At 48.6% G+C, this 19,336-nt stretch overlaps 1 pseudogene; it reads right to left on the bottom strand.

Annotated features, from left to right (window-relative positions):
• Window positions 1-310: 310 nt before the first annotated feature.
• The window catches only part of LOC144120165 (uncharacterized), a 28,341-nt pseudogene continuing 9,315 nt past the window's right edge, over window positions 311-19,336 (bottom strand).

Raw genomic sequence — 19,336 nt, 5'->3', positions numbered from 1 at the left:
GGCAGGATACGATAATCACGTCATATAGCTTCCCCATGAATTATATCGGCATCTATTAACGGCAGTTGCCGTTGAGTTGAGATGGGAACGTAATGGCAAAATGCCGAATGCCAAATATAATTTTTATTTTATTCATAACGCTAGTGTACAATCTCATTTAAACAGATCTCGTGTCGTGCCATCACTCGAAATGGAAATAAATTCACAGTGTTTAATTAAAGACCCGTATTAATTACCTGAACGTGCGGCAAGTTATTGTAGCATAATTTGGAAGGTTATGATTGATTGTATCTGATATTTAAAAAATGTTTCACCACACCTGCACCGATTCAGGAAGCGGATGTCCAGTTTTACGGAAATAATGTAAAGAGTACATGAATTTCAATGGCCCTACTTGATGACTCTTGTCAAATAGGCGTGCGATAGTTACAATTCTGTAAAGCATGCGATAATGTTGAGCACTTAAAATACTCTAGAAGTTGGAATTGATTTCATTCCCTTGTTACCTCATTAGTTGGGCAAGTTGATACCTCAAGAACAAAGACGAACGCGAAGAAATAAAAGGCAAATTTAGTGATTGAGCCGCACGGCAGTGTTATAGGCCCTTGGTTCTTTTTATTACATAGTAACAATTTAGCAATAATGATATAACCCAAGTAACTTCTGACTCTGTTTCCGTTCGACTGTTTCCAGGTGACTCCATTCTTTGTAAAACTGCAACCCTTACTGAATCCGCTGAGCCGTTACCGGCTTCTATTTTTTTTCACAGAATAGTGGTATAAAGATTGGGGTATGGAACACGACGCACAGAGGACAGTGCTTCTAAGAGCAATGCATAAAAATCATGTTAACTTCAGGATCAGTTGCTCAACTGTGTTATTTCCGGAGTGTCCAATTATGTATATATTGTTACGACGAAGTGGCAGTGGAACACGATGTTGCCTCTCGCAAGAATGGGCGAACAAAGAAGAGGAGATTAATGTGACTGCCTGTTCGTGTTGGTGCTCCGTGCTAGGAACGCTTCATTCTAAACCCTAACTTCCGTCATTTTGGCGATCGCGGAGGTGACTACCGCGGAAATTTGACTTTCTTGGGTATTGAAACGGGCGTCCATGCGGGCCTCTAGACGGGCCTCAAGTGCAGCATCCGCGTTCAGTGCGGCGTTCGGTGCCGCGGGCTCACTCTCCATTGCCTCGGTAGCGGGGCGAGAGGGGGAAGTAATAGGCTGTTTTGATTGCGATTCTAGGAGCGCCGTTTCCTCGAGCAGCATCTCAATTTTTCCCTCAAGATCTGCTATTTTGGTTTGCTCTGCACCGCGTGCCGCAGGGGGGCAGGAGGGAGGGGAGGAGGAGGCAGGCCTGTCCGAACCGCTCACCTGCGTTCCATGTTTCACGGCGTTGACCCAGGCCCTGGTCTTGTCGTGTGGTGGCGTTGTCGACTGCTTTCCAGTGTCGCCGTGTGGTGGCGGCTGCGTCGACGGGCGCTTGCTGGCTACTCCGGTGGGTGTCGCCGGCTTCTCGGTTTTATTGTCCCGTCTTGGTAACTCACCGGGGCGGCCAAAATGGCGGCTCTTCTTCTTGGCAGCTTTTTTCTTTGGGGTGGTCATCTTGTGCTTGCGGAATTTCGCCGCACACTCCCGCGAGTTAGTGACGTGTGCACTGGCACAAACCGAGCACCGCGGCACACATTCGTGAGGGGCCCGCGCTCCCTCCTGAAGCGGGGCCTGTTGCCCACACAGACCGCATGTGTTCGGCTGCGTGCTGGCACAAGCACCCACTCGGTGGCCAACGGCCCCACACAGGACGCAAGCAGGGATCGTACGGTAGTAGTTTTGCACAGGGATGAGCATGTTCTCGTAGTGCACAAAGCGTGGTTTTTCCCTCCCGGCTAAGGTGATCCGAGCTTTTTTAGAGGAGCCGAATTTCCTAACCTCGGCGATACTGCCTGCCCTCCACTGCACCTACTTCCGAAGCAATTCAGTAGTGTCCCAGTTGCTGACGGTGATGACGCCGTGGCACACATCGCCTCCGTCTTGTCGAAGGTATCCGTGGAGTGGAATCTTCCCATGTTCGGTGTTAATGGAGATGTCCCCGAGGAGCCGATCAGTCGCCGCCGGGTTCGGGGTGTAAATCACAATGAGGTTTTGTTCACGGGATGGTAGAACCATAACATACCTTGCTACCTCGGGCCCGAGGTAGGCCATAATGGCGGCGACGTAGCCGTTCTCTGAAAATGCTTGGTGCAGCGACATATGTTTGCGTGGGTTTAGCACAACCAAGAAGTCGTCTGGTCCCGGTCTTGGGAGTGGGCGAGGCTTCCAGTTAGGACGGGCCTTGCCTTTGCTTCCTGCAGCGCACGAGGCAGGAGGCTGCGTCTTGCCAGCCAGTGTGCCGGAGGCCAGGGCAGCGATGGACGCCGCAAGCTTGGCTTGAACGACCGAGCGGCGCGCGACCGCTTCGATGAGAGATTGGTGCCGAAATTTCGGAACAGAAGCGGAGTTGTCCCCTTCCGATGTTGAAACTGTCGTTCAGATTATGCCGTCGGGATCGTAACCCCTCGCAAATGATGCAGGGTCAGCCATTTTACCTCGAGAGGCCGGTTCCACGCAGCCGCGCGTCGGCTGGAACGCCGACGCCGTTGGGCCAAATAGCGTCGCCCAGGTGATCGGGTGTAATTCGGCCGTAAAATTAGCAAACTTGAGCTCACCTGTCCACGTAATGCAGATTGCTTGCTGCGTCGAAAGGCATCGGTCTTGTAGGGGTGAAGAAGATTTAGCCGTGGCTCCAGCCGAAAAACGACGGAGCCGACACGCCACACAACTTAGTCCGGCGCGCGCTCTCTGGACGCCTCAAAAGTGTTGCGGACACCGAGTTTGAAGAGTCCGTCGTTTGAGGTGCTGGAGCAAAGACGTAGAGCCGTTTTTGTGCAACTTCGCAGGAGCGTATTTATCCGGTTTCTCTCCTTTAGTTTGACGGGTCGGTACGGAAGGGCATATAACGTGCGGCTTATGACGTAAGACTGGGGGACGCGTGTCGTGTGTAGCTCGCGGAGGCCAGCCCGGCGGTTCGCTATGCGCCGAATCAATTGGGTGGTCTGTTGACCGTGTGTTTGGAGTGTCTTTATGACTTCTTCGTGCGCGCCATGGGAGTGAAGACCAAGCCCAAACACGCGGATTTTGTCTACCAGTGGGATGGGTTGGGTGCCAAGGGTGAGGGAGATGGGTGGATTGAATGAATCATGTTGTCAATGCACGTTAAAGATCCCCATGTGGTTGAAATGATTCCGGAGCCCTCCACTACGGCACCTCTTTCTTCCTTTCTTCTCTCAGTCCCTCCTGTATTCCTTCCCTGCGTTTTTATGGAGGCAAAACGCCAAGGCGCCCGTGTGCTGTGCCATGTCAGTGCACATTAAAGATCCCCAGGTGGCCGAAATTATTCCGCAGCCCTCTTTCTTCCTTTCTTCTTTCACTCCCTCCTTTATCCCTTCCCTTACGGCGTGCTTCAGGCGTCCAACGATGTATGAGAGATACTGCGCCATTTGCTTTCCCCCAAACAAATTATTATTATTATTGGATGCTAACATAGAGCTACTATAAATATTTTTCTCGAACACCTTCCTCAACCCCGCTATATATGCCCGCATTTAGCCAGGGGTCTGCTCCCGTTCCTGTAAACTATGTGGCCAACATGCCACTCTATCCCACATACTCTGGGCTTGCCTTCAGGACACCCTTCCGCGAGGTTTGCAGCTCTCAAATCCAGATCAGTAAGAGGCCGCATTGCTCAGTTCCGACTCGGACACACAGATCCGAGTTGTGGAGCCCTAGAAGTCGCCCAACGCCACGGGCTCATGGCCACTTAATGGGGCTATAACCCCACGCCAATTGCTACCTTTGTCGACGAAAATAATGTTTACCCTCCTCATCTCAACGACACGCATCCGAGAAAATTTAGATCCAGATTATTTGTTCAGGCTGTTAGCTTGATGGGAAAACAAGCTGTGATCTAAAGTGGGCGCAGTATCTTGCGCACCGGACAGACGCCAGCAGCTCAGTATCGAAGCAAGAGGCTGTCGTCCGCGAAATGAACGATCATTGCATCCTGGCATGTTTGTTGCAGTTTCAAGGTTGTCAAAGGGCATTGGAGATCCTTACACATCATTCAGATTCCTAATACATTGATGCTATCAAGAAGCGGAAAGCCAGCTGACCAATATACTCTCTTTTTCAGGAACTTCAAGCCTACTTTGATCGCCTTTACAAGGACGAGGAGGAGAGGGAGAGGCAGAGAGAAGTAGAAAGGCAGAAGGAGAAGGAGAGGCAGAATGAAAGACCTATTGAGCAAGAGAGAGAAGCAAAGCCAGAGAGAAAGAGAACACGAAGCGGAAAAGGAAAAGCAGAGGCAGATGGAAAGAGAGATGGCAAGAGAAGCTGAAAAAGAGCGGATGCAGATGGAAAGAGAGAGGCTGAAAGAAGAGATGAAACAACGACAACTCGAAAGAGAGGCGGAAAGGATGAATAGGCAAGAGGAAAGAGAACAGCGAGAGAAGGAAAGGGCAGATGATAGAGAGGAGAGGAGGAAAGAAAGAGAAATTGAGAGAGAAAGAGAACAAGAAAGAGGAAGAATGATGCTGGCGCAGATGCGAGAGCTGAAGGAGAAGATCGCGAAGTTGGAAGAAAAACGAATGAGCAAGTATGAGGAAAACCGAGAAGAGCCAAAAAGGTTGCTTGAAACGCTGCGAGATTCGCTTGCGCAGCTTGAGCGCGAGAAATGTTTTTCTGTTTTTGGTAAAGCGGTTGAGGGCACTGGGAAAGTTTCCAACAACTGCCATGACAGCGATGACACTGATGATGGCAATGATAGCGATGACAGCGGTGACTCTGAGGACAGCGATCACAGCGGTGACTCCGAAAACAGCGATGACAGTGATCACAATGATCACAGCGATGACAGCGGCGACTCCGCGGACAGCGATCACAGCGACTGGGAACAAAAAGATAGAAACTAAGAGAAGAAAACGCAAAATTAAAAAGATATGCTCAACACTAATTCACGGAAAAGAAAAAGCAGAGGTCTAGGAATGAAGAAAGCTAGTCCGAAGCCTTAGTCAGCTTTAACGCCATGGGCTGCATATTGTGTTTGTCTATTGTGACGTCCCTTGTGTGTGCTACGAGGTTCCGCGTTCGACGGCGCGGCGTAGACGGAGACCCAGATGACAGCGGCATCATCAATTACCCAGCCATGCTCTTTGAGAGTGACCACCAGAACGAAGGGGTTTAAGCCCAACCGGACCCAACCGGACCCGCCGCCGCCGCCGCGGGGAAACGGGCTTTATCCTCCCCAATTGCCGTGGCGGTTCCAGGGGAGGCCTCCCGAGCACATCCCAGGACAAGGGACCACTTTCCCGGCCGATGACCCGCGGGAACTGTCAGCGGGCCAGAGCGCGCCTTACCTTGAGGAGCGAGTGTCAGTTGATGGATGGAGAACGGAGGCCGGTGACCCGCGGGAACTGCTGTCAGCGGGCCAGAGCGCGCCTTACCACAGCCGACGCTATGCGCTACCTCGAAGACAACCTTCTTTCCCTCGGACTCAACACGTGAGGGGGGCGAGGCCATAAGTGCGGTGGTATGTTTGTGCGCCCAAGTGAAAGCCTTAGCCCCCCTCCTTCCCCTCCGGCGTGGGCGTCCTCACCCTAGGGAGTGTGGGGAGAAGAGGATATAAAAATCGACGAGCAGTACGGAAGAAGGACGCTTAGGACGACATCGTTCGCCAAGAGGGCCTTCAGCGCCGAAGCCCGACGGCGTGCAGCTTCTGCCAGCAACCGCTCGAGCTCAACTCCGGAGTCCCTCCATCGCCCCCATGAAGTCGTCGGCACGTAAGCTCGGACGCCCCAGCCTCTGAATCTTAATCATGTATAATTATTGAATATATCTGTTTGTTTAAACTGAGCCATACGGTGTCTCTTTGCCTCTCCGTCCCGTGTGGACCTGCGCATTATGGGGGTCATCACACTATGCTAATAAGAAAATTTCTGTGCACTAAGAAGCTTACTGAAATAAATTGCAGAAAAAGTGCCATTTTTATCAACTATATGTTGTTCGGATAGTTTAATGGAGACGGCGACAATACACAGGTTATTTCACCTCAGGCTTAACATTTTTAAGATAGGCTTTTTGAGGTAAAAGAACGCTTTTTTAGGTATAGCATTGCCAGTAGAGTAGCGCATCACAACACAGCCAAATGCTAACTAGCAGTGGTTAACTAATATTGAGTAGATAACCTTCACGTATTACTGGTAGGATCCTTAATTATTAAAAGGCATGCAGCGCACCCTAAGTAATATCAATATCAGTGCTTCCTATTTCGATAATGGTTTAACGACCGTGCTGTGGCCGAACAAATTTTGCCTACTTCGACAATTTACGTGCACTGGAGAAGTTACTTTGCCGGCAAGCTTTTCGAAAACGCGTGTATTTTTCGCGACGTCACGAAAATTTTTTGGTCACAGTGACGACGGTTACCGCATTTTAAAGTTTCTAAAAACTGATACAAATATTACTTACGATGCGCTCATCGCCTCTTAGTAAATAGCGAGCCTAACAGTAATAGATAAAAGTTAACTATTCAATATTAGTTAACCAGCCCCCTAGTTAGCGCGTCTCAGCTGTATTTGATGTACTACACCGTTGACAATGCTAAGTCGAAAAAAGCGCCCTTCTAATTCAAAAAGCCTATTTGTTTAAATTGTGTGAATGGGAAGCGCCCTGTATGTAAGCAGCACATTAACTAAAATAGCACATGGAACAGTAAGTATTTAGAGGTGATAAAGCATGTACGAATAAATCATGCAGTCCAAACTTCGGGAAGGCCTTGCTCAGAGATATTGTTGACATGGCTGTAGTAAAGGTAATCTTGGTGCCTAGTGTTAGTTCCTGCTTTGCTCACTGTAGAATAACTAGGCATGCCTAAAAATTTGTTTTCGGAAGCCAGTTTAAGCTTCTAACAACGTCTTCGTACCCAACAAATCTACACAAGAGCATTTTTGAACGGGAAAAAGTTTATGAACGCAATTTGCGGACATGTAATATTTCACTCTAAAGAACAATATATTCGCTGATATATTATCCACAGAGTTTTGCTTAGTTTTGTTAGTCTTTTCATATGTAACTATGACCGCCGGATACTCTTTTACCCCTCCTCCCCTTATGTAATGTCCCTAGAGGACCATTAATGGTTAATAAATGATAATGATGATGATTGGCTCTCCTGTCTGCTGGCTTGCAATTTTCGTTTTTTGGTATTAACGTTTTTGCTCTTATCAAAAGTGTTTCTACTGCTTTTGCTCTTGCTACACGTAGGAAGAATTTATGATTAACGTCAATGTTTACGTAACAGTACCCCATAATTGAATTGAAAACAATTCAAATTGGTTTTGGGGGAAAGGAAATGGCGCCGTAGCTGTCTCACATCTCGGCAGACACATGAACTGCGCCGTAAGCGAAGGGATGAAGGAGGGAGTGAAAGTGAAAGGAAGCAAGTGGTGCCGTACTGAAGGTCACCGGAATAATTTCGACCATGTGGGGATCTGTAACGTGCACTGACATCGCACTGCACACGGACGTCTTTGCGTATCGCCTCCATCGAAACGCTGCTGCTGCGGTGGGGTTCGAACCCGGCCCCACAAGTTTCCTGCAATCATAATTTTCCAGTATACAATTTTTTCATCTAAAAATGTTGGACATGTTCCGCATGTTGTTTAGGTTCAGCAATATTATATATCCTTAATATATGGCACATAGCTGATACCCTAGCGTGCTTATGTACCTTTTTGATTCGTGCAAAAAATATGTTTCAAGCCTAAAACAAGATAGAAAATTTGTACCTTGCCCCGACATAACACGTCCTGCTGATGTTTACTGCGCTACCCCTTTCGCAATTATGTTCTTCTACGCAACCGGATTTCAATCAAGTGTGGAATATCTTAGACATACCGATGCGGAAAAACTCAAAGGGCGGTTCTCGCTGTGCAGTGCCAGATTCAGTACAGTTGTTTTTATTTAATGCATATAGGGATAGCTGTAGAACAGCCATTTTAATTCTGCACACGTAATGTTCCTTCGATCGGAACTCCTTTCTAGTGCACAGCTTCAGAAGCTGCGCCCCCGCTCGGCACTGTAGAGCGGTGTCTTCTGACACCTCTCACATGGTGTGGGCCTGCCTCTCCAACTCGGCTATTCCCACCATCCCTAGCCCTACCCGGAGGACTGCGAGGCGACCCTGCTCGGCTGCCACGACTTACAGGCACCTTGTGATGAACTCCAGTCGCAGTCCCGGAGCGGTCTGCACACTCTGTGGCAGAGCGCCTGAATGCGGCGGAGAGAGCGCGACTTGAAATTGCAGTTCGAGTACACTTGCTCTGGCCAGAGCATGTAGGTGGCGCTCGCGACTGCTGGAGGAACCTAGTCATTGTAAATAGAGAAACTAAGTGTCAGGGACAAATCACGTGGGAATCCCGTAACAGGCAAGCGACCATTGACTACTGCTTAATCTCGCAGGGGATGTATAGCAAGCTCGCAATAATGGAAATAGACGAAGAGGGGAAGTACAGCCTCGGTAGTGACCGTAAGCGTATTAGCCTAAAGTTAGGAGCCCTGCTCAAAAGAGAAATGAATGGGAGTCAAAAAGAGTACGCAAAATTAAATGACGAACAAATAGCGCAAATACCGGCCTGCATAGAGGAAGCAATAGAGACACATCCCATGGAAAAGCGGGATTATAATAAGTTAGAACTCCTCATTAGTACAAAAATAAAACAAGTAAAAGGAGTAAACCGCTGGAGGGGAAAGAGGAAGCCACAAGTGGGTGGAATAAGGAAATTACGGAGGCCATCGAACAACGACGGTTGGCATCACGGTAACACAGAGAAGCAAAGAGGGTGCAGTTATCTGAAGAGAAAATAGGCCTGAAATGGGTATCTTATCGACAAAAGAAACAGCAAGTGCAGGTCCTCGTCCAGGCTAAAATAAAGCAGTCCTCTGATCGCTGGCTGGCTGAAGTTCGCGATGTTACTAAAGGGGGGCCAAGAAAATTCTGGAACCATATAAGCTGGCTGGGCAAAGCGAATCACAGAAAGCAGGAACAGATTCTCAATGCCGAGGGAAAATGTTTAGAGGGAGATGACGCTGTGAACTACATTTCATCAGTTATAGCTGAGTCGTTTAAGAAAGACGATAGAGTAATCACCCCAAATGAGGAAGGAACACAGGACAGCACAATAGAAAACGGCGTGGAAATGACGAATCTTAACTGGAAAAAGGCGGAAGCAAATATTCCAAGATGTACTTCCGCAGGGATCGCCGAAATTCCAATCAAACTCATTAATGAACTTGGCCCAAAGGGCAAGTAACCGCTGATAAAAGTATTGGAGGCCCTCATAACAAATCAGCAAATTCCGCACAGCTGGAAACAGAGTAAAATAATTTGATTTTTAAAGGAAAGGCAATAAGACGAACATGAAATCCTTCTGACCGATTACGATAACATCAGTTACATACAGGCTGGCGATGCAGGCAGTGAAAATAAAAATGCAGTCATCGGCAGAAAATAATAGAATACTCGCAGAACTTCAGAACGGGTTCAGAAGTGGTAGCCGCTCAGATGATTGCCTGTTCGTTCTTACCCAGTGCATAGAAATAGCTAAGGCGGAAAACAGACCTCTGTATTTAGCCTTTCTGGACATAAGCGGTGCATACGACTACGGGAATAGAAACTCCCGTGGAACATAATAAAAGGTGAAGGTGTCGGTCATGAGGTGATTAATTTTCTACAGGAAATATATCGAGAAAATGAAGTTCAAGTAACATGGGAAGGAATTAAGAGTAGAACTGTCCAGGTACACAAAGGATTAGGGCAAGGTTGTCCTCGGTCACCGCTGCTGTTCATGCTTTATATGATAAATATGGAAAGAAGGCTACAAGGAAGCAATCCAGGTTATGATCTGTCGTACACATTAGGCGGAAAGGTTGTTGAGCAACGACTACCGGGTTTAATGTATGCGGACGATATTGTGCTGTTAGCAGATAGCCAGGAAGATTTGCAAACTTTGGTGAATTGCTGTGCAGACGAAGGAAACACTCTAGCTTTCAGTTTTAGCGCAACTAAGTCAGGTGTGATGGTTTTCAACGGTACAACTGATCAGGAGCTTACATTAAAAGGCCATGAAATACCCCGAGTGGCCGAATACAAATATCTCGGGGTATAGGTGAACAAAGGGCATATGTACACGGAAAAGCACGAACAGTCTCTCATAGCAAAATGGCGAAGAGATGCCGGGGAAATTAAACAAAGGGCATTTTTGGGGTACAACAGGTATGAAGTCCTCAGAGGTATTTGGAAAGAAATAATGGTGCCGGGGCTTAGTTTCGGGAATGCGGTTCTATGCTTAAGGGCTGAAGTTCAGTCGCAATTGGAAGTAAATCAGAGAACTGTTGGAAGATTAGCAGTAGGTGCCCACGGGAAAACCACAAACGAGGCAGTACAGGGGGATATGGGCTGGGCAATATTCGAAACACGGGAAGCTCAGAGTAAAGTAATATACGAAGAACGCCTGAGGAAATTGGACGACAATATCTGGGCAGCTAAGGTATTTAAATACCTGTACAGAAAGAGCGTTGACACACAGTGGCGGAATAGAACTAGAAAGCTGGCCAGTAAGTTTTCCAGAGACGCGGAAGGAGAAAGAAAGAGCATTAAACGTCAGGTTAAAAACGTCGAAGGTAAAAATTGGACAGATTCAATGGAAAATAAGCGTAGTGTAGAAATATATCGATGCCGGAAAAGGCAGATCAGGAAGGAAACGTTTCATGATAACACAAGAGGCAGGGCCCTACTCTTTGAAGCTAGATCAGGGTGTCTTAGAACGCGCAGCTACCGAAAAAAAAATTAACGAAGATGACACATGTGCTGTGTGTGGTAAATGTGTAGAAACAATAGAACAGCTCATCCTAAAATGCGATGGTATCCATCGCGATCTCGATGCAGGCACAGTCACTCTTCCTGAGGCCTTAGGGTTTAGAGATAACAATATTCATGTAAATAAATCGACGATGGAAATTAGCAAAAAACGATTGGAGGATTGGTGGCTCAAAAGCAGAGAGGTGGCCGTTTTAAAATGTAGGAAGACGTATTTTAAAGAAAATGGCGAATTTTATTAACAACTTACAGCAGAGTTAAACAAAAATAAAGGAAAAAACTGGGCATGGCAGCAACTACCAGTGCCCCATTTCAAAGGGGACGCTCCTACATTCCATCCATCCATCCATCCATCAAAAGTACCCGTCATTCCTTGCGCTTGCCTGCGCTTCTCGCGCGCGCGTCGTCTTTTTCGAGCGTAGCTGCAAGAGGTGAAGATTACTCCCGCTGCCTTTTGAGATGGAGGTGACGCCTGAAGTTTATGACAAGCTGCTGCTTTCCGACACGCTGTGGTCAAGCAAAGCGAGCTCAAATGTACGATTCCCTTGTTAGTTCGTACCGGCGCGAGATGCTGATCTGCTACAGAGCGCGGCGGACGCGACAAGCCGCCGGAAATGAAGGGCGCCGCCAGCGCCGCTGAAAAAGAACGTCATGCAAACTTCCGATCGACTCCGCCGATTTCGGCGGAGCAGTCCCGACTGCTCCACGGAGCAATCTCGGCTCGGCAGACACTCCCTGTCTACCATTGGAAGACGCGATCACTGGCTCAGATCTGCGTTGGAATACAGTTGCTCCGAAAAGATCAGAAAAAGTTGCTCCCGAAGTGCTCCAACTCTGCGTTTGTAAGTCACCATCAGTCGAGCGCACCTGGGCGGTGGCCACCGCCACTGGGGTCCAAACTAGGGACCTCCACTTAGTGCTTGTAAAAACCGGTTCCTTACGGGCTGATGCAAACGTACCTCCTGTCACTTCCTAATAAATGTTTTCACCATAACTGGTGCGTCTCGCTACAGCCGCTGGCGACGAAGCGCGTCACATTACCCTCTCTCACCTTACTCTCCTTCTTCAGCGGTAACCATCCTTCGAGTCCCCGTGGCAGCCACCCTCGGGAGAGCTATCCGGTGATCCTGCCGTACCCTTATTCGACGGTAAACACCCACTCAATGGTTCTCGTGGTACCCATATTCCGGCTATAGCACTCCTCTACTGCCGTCACTCTCTGCTTCCAAGGTAACCCACCCCATTCTCCTCCTCCTTCCAAGGTAACCAGGCTTCGGTTGCTCACACGCCCGCTCTCACCAGAACGACTTCTTTCGAACGTAACGCTCCTTCTCGTTTCTCATGCTTAGTGCCGTGCGCTTACGCCGATTACAAATGCTGCCTCTGCTATTAGACACTAAACCGACGGAGCGAACATGTAAGGGCTGCCACTGCAAAAGACAAGGAGTCATGTATTGAAAGCCTCAAATGTTTACGCGCCACAGGAGTGAAGTAAAGCGGGACAATTATTCCCGACATTTTTTACGCGACAGCGTATACAGCTCGTTCGGTCGAAAGGACGTTGACGTCGTAGCAGTAGTAGTTGTAGCTGTCGGCACCGCACCTCGGAAATATTCGGGGGCAGCGTAAATATCAGAGGGCACGCACACTCAACCCGCCGCGGTGGGTCACTGGTTAGAGCGCTCGGCTACTGATCCGGAGTTACCGGGTTCGAACACAACCGCGGCGGCTGCGTTTCGATGGCGGCGAAGCGCAAAGGCGCCCATGTGCTGCGCGATGTCTGCGCACGTTAAAGATCCCCATGTGGTCGAAATTCTTCCTCAGCCCTCCACTAAGGCACCTCTTTCTTACTTTCTTGTATCAGTTTATTCCTTCACTTACGGTGCGGTTCAGGTGTCCGCCGAGATGTGAGACAGATACTGCGCCATTTCCTTTAACCACCAACCAATTTCAATTCACACTCAATGAATGAAAAAACTGGGGTCTAGGCCAGGAATCGAACCGGAGCCTTTGGCGTTCGAGACGGGGACGCTTCCAATCGGCTAAGACGGCCTTGGCACGCCCAGGAAGAAAAAAAGTTTGAACATGAATAAGGGCGCGTCTAGTGAATTCAACGGTTCTCCTTCTCTAGTAAATCCATGGGATTTCAGAAACGTATCTTTGAGATCTGTACTGAGGCGTTCATGAGCAAATATGAGCATGTAAATTACAGATGTCGGAATTAAGCGAGTACCATTCCTTTTTGGTAAATTTTCTACGCGCTTGGCGTGCAGTCGTAGCGCCATCGTGTGGTATCAACTAAAACCCTCCTTCGCCATGGACGGCGCAGGCCTGGCAGATGGCGTGCTCGTAGGTGCCAACGGAAAAACCATAAATGAGGCACTACAGCCGGATATGGGCTGGGCACCGTTCGAAGCACGGGAAGCTTAGAGTAAAATACTACACGAGGAACGCCTGAGGAAATTGGACGATAACAGGTGTGCAGCTAAGGTATTTAAATAGCGTATACAGAAAGAGCGTTGACTCACACTGGCGTAAAAGAACTAGAAAGCTAACCAGTAAGTATGCCAGCAGGCACGAGGACGGAGAAAGAGCATTATATGACAGTTTAAAAACGTGGAAGTTAAAAATTGAATACATTCAATGAAAAAAAATTATAGTGTTGAGCTATATCGATACTGGAAAAGGCAGATCAGGAGCAAAGCGTATTATGAAACTCGAGAAGCAGTGCCCAACACTTTGAAGCTAGATCAAGGTGTATTAGAACGCGCGGCTACAAAAAGAAATTTAACGAAGATGACACATGGCTGTCTATGGTAAATCTGCAGAAACAATAGAACGCCTCATACTGAAGTGTGATGGTATTCATCCCAGTGTCAATGCAGGCACAGTCACTCTTCCTGAGGCCGTAGGGTTTAGGTATAACAGTCATGTAAATAAATCTTCAATGGAAATTAGCAAAAAGCCATTGGAAGTTTGGTGGCTCAAAAGCAGTCAGGTGACATAAGGTGAAAAGCGTATGCAGACGTATCTAAAGAAAATGGCGAATTTTAATAACTTACAACATAGTTAAACAAAAATAAAGGAGAAAGAAGCTGACCATGGTGGCAAATGCCATCACCCAGTTTCAAAGGGGACGCTCCTGCCTTCTATCCCTCCATCCATTATAATCTTGGCGTGCCAAGCCCATAAGCCTCCCCACAACTCTTGTCCGATCCCTCCAAAGAAGCATGGGATAAGCAAAGGTTCAGCGATGACCTCCACATTCAGTCCAAGGCCATCGATTGGGCCGGTGTCGCCAAAGGTCTCCACGGCGTGCGGCACGCTTGCTAACTTGTCTTAATTCCCTGCGCTAATGCGCAATAAAGTTTTGTCAGTCTCAGCGTAGGGCGACCTTTCTGCATCGTAGTAGTGTCATCTGTTTCTGAACAGGTGTGGTGGAACAGCAGCCGTCTACGAGTGCTGGTGTGGAGTAGCGTATGTGTTGTTTTCAGAGCAACAATTGGTTTTTGAGAAAGGGAAATGGCGCAGTATCGGCCTCACATCTCGGTGGACACCTGAACCGCGCCGTAAGGGAAGGATAAAGAAGGGAGTGAGAAACGAAAGGCAGAAAGATGTGCTGTAGTGGAGATATCCGGAATAATTTCGACCACCTGGGGATCTTTAACGTTCACTGACATTGCACAGCACATGGGCGCCTTTTGCATTTTACCTCCACCAAAACGCATCTGCCGCTGCAGGTTTCGAATCCCCGGTACTCCGGCTCAGTAGAAGAGCGCCTTAACCACAGAGCCGCCGTGGCGGGTGATGTTTTAAGAGGCCGCTTAGAGACTCCGAGCTAGTATATTATTGAGCTCCGCGTCATGCCCTTAAGCTCTGGCTTAAAGGTATGACGCGATAGCTTTAATGGCATAAAGCCCATATATGCGGAATTGGCCATTCCCGACTTTATTTTGAGAGATCCTTGGAAGTCCTATACGACTCCTGACGTAGTGGTGCAGCTGGAAAGCGAAACGCCACTGCCCTGCGAAGGCACGTGCTGCCACCGCTGGGGCGTGTGTGGCCCAGGTTCCTCTTGCCGAGCTACCTTTCGCGACCCATAATTATACCATCTGCCGCGGTTTCAGCTCGGAAAAAATCAGGTGGGCAAGTTGTGAGGACGCCACTAGATCACATGTCACAAAAATCAGCTCATATTTGGAAAGCTGGTGCCCGCTGTACACGGTTCGAAAACAGCGGAGAAAAAATTACAGGATAGCACTTAAGTGTGCTTGTGAGCGCAAATGCGAAAGTCTTTCCCTGTCCCCACTTTATTCCTTCATTTTTCATTTTAATTGATTTTCTGTAATCACGTACAAGCGCAAAGAACATGGACAGAGAAAGACAGACACATCTTTCTCGGTCCATGTTGTTTGCGTTTCTACGTGATTGCAATATGCACCAAATCGCGCAAAGGTCGACATAATTCAGCACTTAAGATTATCCTGTCGGGTCTACTCTCCACCGGCTAAGGCACTAGACGAAAGGAGGAACTATACCTCAGAAAGCTGCAGTCCAACTCTTAAAAGAACCCACGAAGACTACACGCAATAGATCCGGACAATTTTCACTCACAATGCAAATTCTGCGGGGACAACGCGGACTCACCTGTCCCATGTTGTATGGGACTGCCAACGAAATTAGGCGGTCGCTACTAATGCCCAGTCAACGCAGGAAAGATGGGAGGCAGCTTTGACCAGCTCGGACGAAACGAGTAAAAAGAACTCATCGAAAGAGCCCGGACAGCAGCCTACGCCAATGGGGTTCCGGACTGAGAGTTCCAACCGCCACTAAAGGCTCCTAAACAATTTTATTAGAATATCTTCATCACCACTGTGTGATTTTGGGTGATTTTGTGCTGTTTTGGGTTTCGTTTATTTTTCTTTTTATTTTTGTTTCTATTTCTTTTGAATTTGTTACCTCTTTATTTTTATTGATATTCACTTTTTGTTTTGTTCTTTAATTTCTCGTTTTTATTTCATTATATATATATGTTGCATAAGAACTGTTGCATAATCTACTTTTACATTTGTTGTTTTATTTGCCATACAACCTATGACTGACAGTTCGTGCGGACAACTTCCGACAACAAACTTCCGTCTACAAACTTCCCCCTGCAACTTCCGTCCACGCCACTCATGACAGAGCGACAGACAGACAGAAAACTTTATTTCTGCAATTGAGTTTTAAACCGTGCTGGTTCCGTGGGCCACTGCACGGTCCCGCGTTGCATCATGTTGGTGATTACGGGACATGACGTCGGCAGCCAGAGTCACCACAGCAAGCCGCGATGTCGGGTCTGCAGACGTGAGCAGGACCTCCCAGTCCTCCCGGCTCGAGACGACGTGCTGTCCTCGCGGATGAGGGTCCGCAGGGCAGCGGAAAAGGATGTGAAGATGAAAGAAAATACCATGCCCGACAAATTGGCTTCCGTACAAGCCTTGTCACAGAAATAGGGTTCGCTATATGTCACTTCATCGCGCACTGATGCGTTCACTTCCAGACACCCTTAGTGCGTGTGGGGATAGCGGTCTCGGTCTCAAAGGAGATGCCGTCGACTCAGCGTGGCAACCTCAGCTGGAGACCAGCTACCAATTGACAAGGGTGGGTAATCATTTGGTTTCCAGCTTTCGCCGGCTGCAAGCCAGAGAACAGCACGGAGCCAAAGGTTCGCAAACAAAGCGAAGGTTATAAAGCAAGGAGACGATACAGAGAATCTCCAATCACTCGTACGAGCACATATAAAGTGATTTACAAATACAGTGCAACTCGTGCAGAGTAACACCCGAGAGAGATTACAATACAACAAAATCTTTGAACAGACAACACAATTAGTTCACCGGGAACTGCGGCAGTCCGACCACCAGAGGAGCACAAGGAGCCGCCCCGCAAGTTTTCGCACGCTGCCTCGCTGGTCCGTGGCTGGGCTAGTGGTGTCGTCCCGGGACTCGAGCGGGTGCGCTTCCCTGAAGTTTAACGGCGGCTCGGCCTGACAAACTGCGGTTAAAGCCCTCATGTATAGGCGCGGTCCACGTCTGTTCGTTCTTCGCGCCAAGAAAGGCGCACACATGCACGCAGTATCTAGTATTTCCTCGTTCTCTTGCCTGGAGCGCGACCCCTTTGGTCATGCGCTGAAACCGGCTTCCAGAAGTTTCCGGGGCCTTCTCGGGATGCGCCGTCGTCAACGCGAGAGAAACGGAAAGAGGGCATCACGTAGCGGGGTCAAGGCTACTCCCTCTCTGTCGACAGTGAGCAGAAATTACTCGGACATTCTCGCACAATCAACGGCGCGCGCGGCCATGTTTCCTGTGGCGCCGCCCCGGCGAACAGAGCTTGGAAAAGGAAGCAGCACACGCAGAGTTATGCGCTTTCCGGAGTTACTTCCCCGCTATTTTAGCTCTATTTACGGTGCGCGCGAGCGCGAGTGCTTCCGCGCTGCGTCGTTTTTTTTTAATATATGCGCCGAATTTTGTGCCACTGCCACTTTCTTTAAGAATATTGTGCAACAATGTTCACAGAACACAAAATTACTCCGCACAAACTCAAAGGCAAATGCCAAAATACACACATCAATGCTATGATGCCTGCATACAAGCCACTTGACAATTGTCAAAATCCACTTAAATAGACGCCGCAACTTGGCAACAGATTAGCACAACATTCCTAACAGGCAGCACACAAGTACAAAGCATGCTTGCGCCTATATTTTCACATTCGGCCTGTACAGTGGTCTTAGAATGCGTCTGTATTCCTCAATCTTTCAGTCGCGCTTTTGATTATTTCGCACGCGACTCTGACCTTGCTTCCTGTAGCGAGCTTTGCTCTTTTCCGCCTTCTACTGTGGCTTCTCTTCTCTACGCGTTTTTTGCTCTGCTTCATATTCATACTGCTGTCTGGCTTTGCATCCATACTTCGAGCCCTTATTCTTTTACTGCGGCAAGCGCGCTTTTTGCGAACAAGTTTAACGCAAGTTCGCTCGTGACGGCTGCGCTTCACGTATCTTCCTTCTTGGTGTGCGCTGTTCGTTTTGCGCTTTCGCCTCCAGACTGAGCCCCTCCTCTACGCCTGGCTGTTTCTTCGCAGCTTCTTTTACACTTTGCTGCGATGTTCCAGCAGCTTTGTAGCATCGGACTTAGCTGTCTTCAACTTGGTTCTCTTTCGTCCCAAGTTCTTCCTGAACTTCCTCCAGGCTTCACCTGCTTCGGTGGTGTACGGCTCGTTTCTCTTTCTTTTTGCTTTCTTCCAAACTCTTCTACGGGTCACGCCCGGTTCATTTTAAGTTGCAGCATCCCAGATGTGCTCCCGCGATGAAGCCAGTAGTTCAATCTCTTTCCATTTCTCGCTGGCTGAACGTTCTTCTCGGTAAGATGTTCTCTTATTTCTCTTTCTGACTTTGCCTCGTGTAGCGTGCTGAGGGCGCGGCTCACTAGAGGTTGGAGACTCTCCTCGCTTGCACTCAATTCTTCAATTCCTTCTTTCGGTTGGTCACTTTCTGGAAGTCTTCATAAGGCTTTTCCTCAGCCTGCTCCTTTCGTTTCACAACACATTCACCTCCCTCGCCGGGAAGAGCCTCCTCGCTGCTCAAGGGTTCATTAAGAGCAGGTTCCGGTTTTCCACTTGTAGTGCTGTCCGCAGCTACAGTGACGTCGGAGTTTACGCTCTTTGTGATATTCGACCCCTCTGTCTCATGGTCACTAGGGCAACGTTCAGGCGAACACTCCTCTGACTTCTCGGTGGAGCTCAATCTCCTTTCATCGTCTCCAGATTTCCGTAAAGTCCACTCTGAATGAAGCGTAAGATTGGCCTTCTGCTGAGTGCATAAAAACTCTGTAGTAGCTACACTTTCACTTTCCAGAGGTGCGACACTCCGGTCTTGTCTTCGCTACCTTCAATCTCAATTGTAGGAACTGGCGGTCCCGCAACAACACACTCACTAGTGGAGCTAGTTACAACCTCTTCCGTGATTGCCAACAAATAAGACTCGTTAGTCTTCCACCCGGCCTCTTCGCAGGTAAGCTCCACTGGCTTCATGACATTGTTCAAACGCCGAGCTTCAGGGGAAGACGAAGACGAAGTTGTTCCACACCAGAACGCTCTCTCTTTGCCTCTGAACTTTTATCGTTTTTTTCACAATCAGGGAGGCGCCGCTCCCTCTTCGTGAGGGCGATGGAAGTGGAGGACGTCAGGCCTCTTCTGGAACTCGGTGGTTCGGCGGCCGCCGCCCAGAGGAAGCGCTTCTACCAATGGAGCGAGGCAAGCAGCCAGGCCACCGTGCTGCACTCAGCCACAAGCGATGACTCCTCGGCGGACGACAGGTTCGTCCCAGT

Source organism: Amblyomma americanum, chromosome 2 (assembly GCF_052857255.1).
Source record: "Amblyomma americanum isolate KBUSLIRL-KWMA chromosome 2, ASM5285725v1, whole genome shotgun sequence".
NCBI lineage: Eukaryota > Metazoa > Arthropoda > Arachnida > Ixodida > Ixodidae > Amblyomma > Amblyomma americanum.
Note: the sequence above shows the minus strand (reverse complement) of the source record. Positions and strands in the feature narration are given on the sequence as shown.